Consider the following 10182-nt stretch of genomic DNA (forward strand, 5'->3'; position numbering starts at 1 on the left):
ATTTTTAAAGTGAAAACAAGGTTTTCATAACCATTCCCCAAGATGATAAAGAACCTGAAATAAATGTCTCATCCTTTGATAAGAAAAATTTGAAATGCATTGGAAGAAAAGATAAAATACTAAGAAAACAAATCAATTCTAAGTTTTGGGTGACTTATCGTCAGATCGAAAATTCATTGGGAATAAATGAGTTTTCTAAAAGTTGTAAGACAGATGGCTAAATAAATATATATAATTTCGCTTAATAACGAAAAACTATACCCAATGAGAAGGTATAGATTGTGTAGAAGGATATTTTTGTCATTTATAATATTTACTTCAATGTATCTGGTTCCAGCTATGATAACACATTTAAATTTAGAATTACACCAGATGAATGTCAAGACAATTTCCTTAGTGGAAAACTTGACAAAGAAATCTGTAAGAAATAAGATATAGATCTTATTGTTATAGGTCTGAAGCGTAGAGTGTGCAAGCTTCAAAGACATTGAATGACCTAAAACTGTCATCTAGATACTAGTACTTGAACTTTAAAATGATTAATCAAGATCGTCATGTTTATGTGACAAAGTCTGATGACAAATTTGTAATTTTATCAATGTGTGTGATGATGTATAAATAGCTAGAAATGATTTGAAATAAGTGATAATCATCAAAAGATGGTTGTCCATATCTGTGACTTGCAGGATGTGGGTAAACAGAATACATATTGCGAATTTACATTTAGAGGAATTGTTTAAAGAAACTTTTGACTCTGTCATAAGAGCATAATATTCAAAAAGTTCTAGAACAATCCAATATAGTATACTGTGAACCCGTTCATATTCCTGTGTCAAATGACGAATTATTGAGCCAAAAGAGATATGTCCCAAAACTTAAGATAGAAGCAAAGAAATGTCAAAGGTTACCTATTCAGATGCCATCAGATGTATTATGTATGCTATGATGCGTACATACCCAGATATTTATTTTGTTATTGGGCTGGTTAGTCGATCTAAGTAAATGTTGAAAAGAGCACTGAAAGGTTGTATGTAGAATTGTTGATATTTTTAAGGCTCTGTGGATGATTGATTATGTGATTAAGGATTGAACTTACGTTTGATTGGCTATTGAGATGCCAGTTGGGGAAGTGTTTTTTAAACCAACGCAAATTATATAACGGTTAAGTTTTTCTTACTCCAAAAGGACCCATATCTTGGAGCGATAAGAAACAGAGATGCGTAGCCGTATCCACATTGGAAGCCTAGTATATAGCCTATTCAGTTAATGTGTAAGAAACTGTTTGGTTAAGAAGATTTTTTGTGAATCTGAGTAAACAGGACAATATTGTCAAAGCAATGATTGTTTGTTGAAATGAAAGATCTTGAATTTTTATAAGATAACCAAATATATTGACACTAAACACAACGTAATAAGAAACTCAATTTCCAAGAGGGAAATGAACGTACAATATAATTCTACGCATTGTATAGTCATTGATCCTTTGACTGAGATTCTTCTAAGAAAAGTATATCTGGCACATGTTAAATTTCTTGGATTGCGTAGACAATGATTGATGAGTGTTGATCTTATATATTGTACTAATGACACAACATCAAAAACCATGAATTTAAGTTCACTTTATGTTTTTGAACTTATGTCCCGAAATTCTTAGGTTTTCACTGCATACACATTGTTTTTAGCTCAACAAGATTGTAATATCACACATGTTAGAGATTGGCTCACTCACATAAGCAATCGCCTTTGGCGCTAAAAGAGCGAGCAAATATGAGACATTATTCTTGAGAATTGTGATGCTAAGAGAGCATACCAATGAGAGACAAATTTCTCAAGAAAAGATTTATTGAAATAAAAATGTCGCCTTGATGATTGATCAAGATGAAGTCATGAATAGATATATTTGAAAATGACCGATTTAGATTCCCCACGTCCAAATAACTTGTGAATGTCAGATGTGAGTTCTTAATATAAATAAATACCTGCAAGTGTGAAGATGATTAAGAACTCAGGTTAGACGCTCGGGTTAGCGACTGAACTAAGATCTGTACAGTGTTGTGAATGACATTTGAGAAAATACACACTATAGCATATGATTCATACCATGTGTGCATAAGTAAGACAACCAGTTAAAGTAGTGGAAAGATGAATCCCTGCTCCTTCACTGTGTAAGACTTTATGAGGATTAACTCATGTTGGTAACTTTTGACTTTTACTATTGTTCGATATTTACTCTTAGTGTTGCTATCTTAGCTTGGAACCTATGGCCACGCATGATTCGGTCTATGGAACATGACTAGAAAAGCAGCTAAGTTTAAATTGAGAATTTCGAGTAGAAGAGGAAGACTTATATATATTACGTGTGTCCATTGGCTAGCCGATCATGTCACTCATATGGAGATTGGACTTGATCATGGATACATAGGAAAATAACACAATGAAAAATGAGGGAGTCAAGGGAGTTGGTGTTATCGAGTAAGTCTGGGGTGCTGCGAGCCTAACGCTTTATTTTTGTTTTATTCGGATTGAAGCAGCTATGCTATTCCTAACAGATGCATAGTAATTAGCTCTAAGTGCAGGTTGCTCGCGAGGTTGCACGACACATTTGCAAGTATGAAACGTACTGTTATATGAGATTTTTGTGGCTAAGCATTTGGTTTGGGTCTTCTATCATGTGTGAGTGGGAGATATTGGATCTGAGTCCACCTATGACGGGTCGACCCGACCCGATTTGATTAACTGCCAAAGGGCAGTTATTAGCGGTTATTATTGGCAGTTGGACTTTTATATAAAGTCTTAACTGCCTCCCAAAAAATGTGATGAAGTGGTGATGTGAGGAGAGAACACCATTTTACAGAGAACTCTTCTCTACTGCCAAAACCAATACGCATAGTAAATTAGTCTCCCAAATGGAAATCAATACGTTGGCAAATGGCGTCGTGGAAATAGACTAACGTCAACACCTCGCGTAGAATTTGAAAACGCTTCATCGAACACATAAACGAGTACGCAAATTCTATTTACAGATTTTACAGAATTCGGATCCTAGCATGTTTAATTGTTTCTAACAATTTCTATTGCATAATTACACATATTTCATAATTCTATTACATATTGTGACTATTAATAAATACACTTTGATTAATTTGATACTAATTATTGAAAATATCACTTTACCCCTAAATTATAAAATATCATTTTACTCTCAAATTTATTTAATATCTCTAACACCTTTTATTGTAAAATATCATTTTACCTTCAAATATTATCTAATATCTCTAATACCTTTTATTATAAAATATTATTTCACCGCTTACTATGTAATTACAAAATACTGTTATAATTTTTACCAATTCTTTTTAGACACAACTCTAATTTATTATATAGAACACCACATATAATTGTATTATCAATAAAATAATAACAATTGAAGTTATAGTACATATAAATATCTTGATATTACGAACTTTTTTCTTCTTGCTCGAAAACCCAATCACGAACTTTTTTCTTTCTCTAGAATCTCTGTCAGATAATAAATAAAATTGTATGTGTTAATAGATAAAGGAAGAGATATAGTTTATATAGAATAAAAGAATGGTAGTTTTGGTACTTTATTGGGTATTTAGGTCATTTTTGTTTAAACTCTTTAAAATATTGGTATTTTTGTTTAAGGCACAAAATTATGGGTAAATTTTTTATTGCCCGTGAAGAATGGGTAATTTAATTAATTTCCCATTTTTAAATGGTTTGATTCAAATTATGCACACTTCTAGTAGAGATAAACCAATAGAATATCATAAGTAGGAACCCAAATAAGTCAATAACTTCAACTTTAAAATAATATAATTGATAACCAGCAAGATTAATAACTATTTGTTAAATATTTAAATTTAATTTTCAATTCATATGATGTTTATGACTGTCATAAATATTAAAACTATTAATAAATATATGACATATCAAACATAATAAATTCAAATCAATAATACTTATAACAAACTAACAAAAAAAAAAACTAAAAATAGTATTTTATAGTTTTACTAAAAAAGAGTTATTAAATTAAAATAAATGTCTTCGGATGATGTGAATTTGGTGTTTGGTGATACAATATCGATTTCTTTGTTGATTCAAAATAGGGATATGGATTTTATAAATGAAACTCTTTCTATCAAATAAAGATAAAAAATATTAAGGATTTTTCACCTTATGATGTTATGTAATATTGTATTTAAAATATTTGGATTAGTTTAGGTCAGATTGAGTTGGCTTCATGTCAACCCAGACCCGACCAATTTTTTAAGGGTCAATCCAAATTCGATCTAAACTATTTTTTGTATCAAAAATCATAACCCTAACCAATTTTTTTTTATATCATATTGTGTTAGATTCACGGGTCTTGCTAATTTTTGTCAAGTCTAATTTTGTGCATGGCTTATGATTTGCTATACTTTAACCATTTATTCAATGGTCTGAACATAGTAATGTATTAGTTTGATATATAATTTAAACACTTTTTTTTTCATTAAAGAACCGAAAAATATTAGAAAATTTTGTTTGGTTGAAATAAATTGAAATATTTTTTTTTTTAAATAATTTTTTCACTTAAATGATTTTAAACGAATTTTCAAATATTAAAAATACCAAGATAGAACTTAAAAATTCAAATTATATTTAAGTATCTTTAAATTACAAATCAATTTGACATTGTGTCATTAAGATTGTATTTGATATTTGTTATTCGAGGTTGAATTAAACAAGTCAAGTTTGAGCAAAAAAACAGAGTCCTTTTTATAAACAAATCAAGTTTGAGATAATTCAAATATTTGTATTTAAATTAAATTGAATTAAATCTAATTTTAAATTATGTTTTAGTCAAATTTAAATCTTCTTTAATTAGACTTCCATATCAAATCCCACCGTAAATGTTATTCTCTATCTTGTGGTACAAGTCAAAAGTATATGCCAATTCCTTGATTCAACAGAAAAAGGTTTGAGGGTAGACTAACCAAGTTAGAATTAAACCCGATTCAAGCAACTTCATTGAATCAAATTTGACCCAATTAATCCATTACATTAGATATAACATGTCCATTAGATTGGAGAAAAATAAAGAAATTTGATATTATTTTGTTATAAAAGGAAGAAAACAAATGAAGAGATTTGATCATCAATATTATATAGTATATTTAAGTAAGAAAGTGGATTGAATATGAAGAATTTATAAACACATTTTTTTTCTAAGAATCCTTGACTGACTCATGGGGAGGCCTAAGGCAATTGCCCATCTCGAGTCTCAAAGATAAACATTAATCCGATAGTAAATTGAGATGTAGACAGCAAGGCACATGCTTTTGACCTAAGCTAGTTTACACTTGCCTGGTGAAAATGGCATTTCCAAAACAGAACCCAATGCACAAAATAAATAGTATCTTAATTGGTCTTATCCTCGCAATTTCAGTGCGAAAGTTGATTTTATCTCTCTCTCTCTCTCTCTCTGAATGGTAGGCAGCAATCGCCGCTTCTTGTGGGGATTTGAGAGCTCACTGCGTCATAAAATATAGCATTGGGGAACACAATTTTGGCAGGCCTAACAAGCTGAAAAGAGGGTCTAATGTGAAAGAATGAATGGTGGGTGGGTGAGTTTGCTTTTCATATTTCCACTGAAAAAGTAATTAAGTTGTGTACAACTACAACAACTAAAAGTGTGCACAAGGGTCTATAATTTCTGCTGGAAAGCAAGCCTAACATCAACAATGCTATCATACTCAGCACTAAACAACATCATGAAATTTGCACCTTCCATATTCAAACAATCCACTTCAGAAATTCTGGAAGGCCAAAATTTGCTCAGCCTGGTAAAGATGAACATGAACTCAAGAACCTTTTGTCTTTTGACGGTTCTTTTTATAAAAGTCAGCTATTATACAATCATATATAAGTGTAGAAATAACAATATTTAAAGGTGTTGAACTATCTCTTATATTTTATTGAAGCATTGAAACATTTTTTAATTTAAAAAATCAAACTTTTAAATTTTTTTATTAAAGAGACCAATTTTTCATTTTTTTTATTGAAAGAATTAAATTTTTACTATATCTTATTAGAGGTATCAAACTAATCACTTTACTTTTAAAACAAAAAAATAAAATAAAATAAATAATTCTAATTGTGTTTATTTAATATCTTCAATAAGATATATTAAAGTTTAACTTCTTTTATAAAAAATCTAAAAGTTTTATCTTTTTTTATGACAAGAAACTCTATTCAAGTCAGACTTTTCATTCGAAGTTAAAACAACTGTATTGAATAGGTAAAATCTCAAGTTTATTATCTAACTGTACACCTACTGTAACAGGTTAATTAAGGTCTAATTTTATTTTGAACCCAAACTCCTCAATTCTAAAATTCACATGCTTTTGTCCTTTAAACTACTTCATATAGGCAAAAATTCGATTTATTCTAAAAGAAAATTTGAGAGCCCAATCCTTTTAATAATAAAAAATAAATTTCAAGTTTAGTGGTAATGTATTGTTAAAGCGACAGTACTTACATGATCATTAGGATAACATGGATATATCCAATTGGTTTAATTTTATTAGGGTTCCTCCATTAGACTCTTTAAAAGCACAATATTGACAGTTACCCACTTACTCATATTTAGAAAAAAAATATATAAATAAATATATCATTTAATAAAAATTAAGATTTTATAAATATATCATTTATTTTAATATTAATTACAAAAAAAATCATCTTAATATTTTATTTGTGAACTAAATATATTTAAAACTATTAAAAAAATGAAACTTGTGTTTTTTTTTTTTGTAAATTAATTTATTTCTTCAAAGTAAAAAATAATATAAAAAAACTGCGAAAGAATTAAAACATCCTTTTTTGAAAATATATATATTTTTTGTAAATTGGTACTTCCATAACAAAACAAAAAATAAGGAAAATAGAGAGAGATTGTCCCTTTTGGTGGTATAGAATGGTGGCTCTAGGGATCTAATCATTGAACCTGTATTTAATAAAAAGAGTAATGTTTTTAAAAACAGTATTAAAACTTAAATATGTTTCATTTATTTTTTTTCTTTATATTTATTTAATTTATGTTTTTACGGTTTAATATAAAAAGTCTTTTTTACCCTTCTCCCAATAAACTTTAATACCAGAAAATTGGCAGTATAAGCGGCTGATAACAAGTTCATTTTGTCATTTTTGAATGTATGGGGGGTGTTGTGTATCAGAAAATATCCCTAATAGAGGCCTAACGAAAATTAAAGAGTACATTTATGGAAATGTAGAAAACTCAGGAGAGTCGTATGTAATATTTTGAACAAACAATCAAACTGTAGGGCTTACATCAGCTGCAACAGTAGTAGTTATCACGCAAACAAGAACAGATAAAGCAGGAGTGATGGTAAAGCATTCAGAAACAATCTTTATTTTATTTTTAGTTTGTCAGAATCTTTTGAAAATATTCAACTTGACAAGTTGGATTGTCAGCATTTGCTGAGGCCTCATGATATATGCAATGAATAATAATCTAAACCACAATGGATACAAAACCCTTAACCAACCTCTCTTATGATTCTTAACTTCTTTACATTTGAAACCTTCTCTTTCAAAATACTTTAATTGAGGTTTACCTAAGTTAGTTGTAAGTGAACTAGGGCTTTGATTGTGTAAATTAATTAAAAATAAAGTAATTCAATGAAATTTGATCAGTTTTCCTTGCACAGCTCTTCTGATAAATTGTAAATCATACACAAATGAATAAAATAAACTTATTTACTGCTAGCAGGATTTAAAAAAAAAAAAAATTATATTCAAGTATCCATTGTAGCTGGAATGACAATCAACCCATATGAATCCATGGTCCAGACAAGAATCATAAGAATAAAAACCATTAAGAGAAAAAAAGAAAAAATCTTAAGCACACTTGCTATAAATTCTTTTGAATTCGAATGAGCTAAATTTCAAGAAAAGATACAAATTCATTAGTTAAGTGAGAAAAGTTCATTCATGCCCCAAAAAGGCAGCAAAAAACATCAGTAAACAGCAAGTATATACTCCCATGTAACAATTTCACTGTAAAATATATATTGGAATTTACAATATCAAGTTGTCATTGTGTTGGAATTCCAATCTTGCTTTAAATTAAACAAAAAATTTAGAAAAATCTTTACAAGTAGAAATTATATAATTATATATATGAAATATTCCTAAGAAAGTGTGATGAAGTGTTGCAGAGAACTAACCAAACTGGGAGGCCAATGTTTTGTATATTTGACATATGAAAGGTCTGTGTAGTGAGGATCAAGCAGAGTTGCAATAGTGAACTGGTTCTCTGCAAGTAATGGAGCATGCTTGTCCATGTACAGGGCAGCTGCTAGAGCTGCATGCACCTCTGTAAAATCCCAATAAAAACTATAACATCGTTCATTGTAAAATAATGTGGCAGAGCCAGATTATATTGGTTTGTGGTGGTTGGAAGTGGCAAAAAATTATCATCCTCAAGTCCAAAAATCTACAATTTCTTCTCCAACATTTACATAAAATTGGGGAAAATGTAATTTGGTTATATACATACCTGGATATCCCTTTAAAGCAATGGAAACATATCCTCCATTTCTGCAATAGCTTCTTCTCTATCACCAACCTCATACAACGCCAGTGCTCTTCCTACTCTTGCATACTCTGAGAATGCAAACTCTTTGTAATTCTTAGCCACCTGAAACTCAACCTTCACATGGTTATGTTATGTGTATCCAATTTCAAGATCTATAAAGTGACTCTCATATCATGTTAAATAATTACTAAGAAGATATCATATTCAATTCATCTTTATCGAACTCTAAATAATCATTTAACTAACTTCTATATAACTTGCAAGAAAATTTCAAGACGAATATTAAAGCAAAAATCCTATTTAGATAATACTAATCAAGTTTAGTTTAATACCAAACTTATTAATGCCTTTAAATATAATAAAACAGATAAGTTACATACAAGGGTGAAGTAGTGAAGAGCTTGATTAAAGTCACCAAGGGCCTGCAATTCTCTGCCTTTCTCCAACAACTGTAAAGCCTCTGACACTCTGAGGTTGAGAGCGGCACTAGCGTCTTTCTCAGACTGAGAAAGTGGGTCAAAAATGGCGGAAACACAAGTGGGTTGATTTGGAGAGAGAACAAGGCTGGAACAGAGAGGGAGAGAGAAGAGGAGCAAGCGCCTTGGGGTTGTGGTAGTGAGAAGTGAGGAGATTTTTGGGTTGGTTTTCTGGATTTTCTGAGGGTTTGAGAGAAGATGATGCAGATGGGAAACGGCTGATTGAAATGTACCCATTTTTTCTGGTTCAAATCTTTTTTATATATTTTGGTTTTTAATATATATGTGCTTTGTCTGAAATTTGAATAATAATCCTAAAAATAATTATGTGACTGCCAATGAACTTAAGAGGGCTATTATGAAATGGTTACATCTTTGGAAACAAAATTTTCATCCACCAATGAAGGTAAGATTCAATCTTTGGTATGATCCTTATCTATATTTAGATGGTTCATTATATGATGACGACCCGATGGTGAGCCTAGAAGTTTAGTGATTGGAAACTTCAAAAACAAGCTAATTGGCTATGACAAAGCGAGATGATGACAATGATGAGGACGACAAAGTGCAATGGCAAAGGAATACCATTGAGAAAACAAAAGAAATGATGAAAAACTTACCTTGTAAGGTTTGAAAATTTGGTTTTGTGGTTGGAAAGTTGACAAAAATCAAGTTGAAATTTTGCCCATTTGTATTATACTGGCCATATTGGTTAAGTCATTAGTCTTTGGCTAATTTTGTATACCTCTAAAAATATAGCTATTTTATTAATAACCCTAATTTCAAGAAAGTATTTAAATTTTTTAACATTTTTTATTTTTAAAGATTTTTTTAATACTTTTTGAACCTAATCTATAATCTATTTTTTCTATTTTACTAGTAATATATTAGAATAATATTATATGTACAAACAAATTATACAAATGTATCCGTAGAAATTTAGGTGGTGTCATGGTAGTACATGATTGGGTTATTTTAAAATAAGAGAAAAAGTAAACAATTTGTAACATCCATAGATATGTCTCGAGGGCAAAATAGTCTTTGTGCATGAGTATGAATGATGTGTAAAAGGTTTAA

General features: G+C 29.9%; 1 pseudogene; it reads right to left on the reverse strand.

The window, feature by feature from the left end:
* Positions 1-8048: 8048 nt before the first annotated feature.
* LOC123198880 lies at positions 8049-9513 on the reverse strand (annotated as a pseudogene).
* Positions 9514-10182: the final 669 nt, after the last annotated feature.

This window comes from Mangifera indica, chromosome 16 (assembly GCF_011075055.1).
Source record: "Mangifera indica cultivar Alphonso chromosome 16, CATAS_Mindica_2.1, whole genome shotgun sequence".
NCBI classification, from domain to species: domain Eukaryota; kingdom Viridiplantae; phylum Streptophyta; class Magnoliopsida; order Sapindales; family Anacardiaceae; genus Mangifera; species Mangifera indica.